This window comes from Wasmannia auropunctata, unplaced genomic scaffold (genome assembly GCF_000956235.1).
Source record: "Wasmannia auropunctata unplaced genomic scaffold, wasmannia.A_1.0 LD335762.1, whole genome shotgun sequence".
Classification (NCBI taxonomy): Eukaryota; Metazoa; Arthropoda; class Insecta; order Hymenoptera; family Formicidae; genus Wasmannia; species Wasmannia auropunctata.
This window is the reverse complement of record NW_012027128.1, coordinates 1-935: the sequence shown is the minus strand read 5'-3', so window position 1 is coordinate 935 and position 935 is coordinate 1.

Genomic DNA, 935 nt, shown 5'->3' with positions numbered 1-935 from the left:
TCATTCTGTCCCTCATTTGTGCAAGTTGCCTCCGTAACAAAGATATTTCATTATCCTTCTCTTTGATTTGTTGATCCATTCGTAGTCGTTCTTGTTGTATTTCTTGAGTCAATATTAACTCACGTCGCAGTTTTTTCATCTCTTTCACATCTAATTCCAATGTCAACGTTTTTCGCTGCATCAACAAGTCTGTAAGCGTTTCATCGAAGTAATCGAAATATTCGTTGTTCAAGCGTTCTTCTTTTGTTAAAAATTGCTCGTCTTGTGAAGATAATTGTTCAGTGTTGCGCGCGGAGGATGATGAATTGTTATTATCGTTTGACGATACTCTCGCTTGTTTCGTGGGCGGACCAGTGAACGACATCGCGACGATACGTTTCGCCGGAGATTAATCGGTTTGTACCTAGGAGACCGTTTATTCGGACAGGCAAATGGGCAAAGTAAAGACCGCAATATCCTTTCTCTTCGAAGTATTATCTTTGGTGAAGTTTCGCTAGTCTGGGGACGATATCAATATTTTGAACGCCTTTTAAAAAATCCTGTGTGTAAATCTATGTGAATGTAAATATTATATATATAACAAATCTAACGCTGGTCAATTTACCTGTGACGATAGCTGCCGACTAACGATAAATCACGATCTCTCCTTTTTCTCTCCGCTCCCACTAACAATCTCACTTCTTCCCATTTTCGTATATCTTAATAAGTTTTATTAACGTCGGTTCTCAACACTGACCAGTGTTATTCGTGATTCTTCCTCGCTTTTAACAAACCAAGCACTGACGCACAAGATAAAAGTATCGTAACTTTTTTAATTCTATGTAAGATAGCAAAAGTAAGATAGCATAGTGAGATAGCAAAACTTATCACAAATACGCACAAGATAAAGGTATCGAAACTTTATTAAATTCAGATAATAGATCGGAAGAGCACAC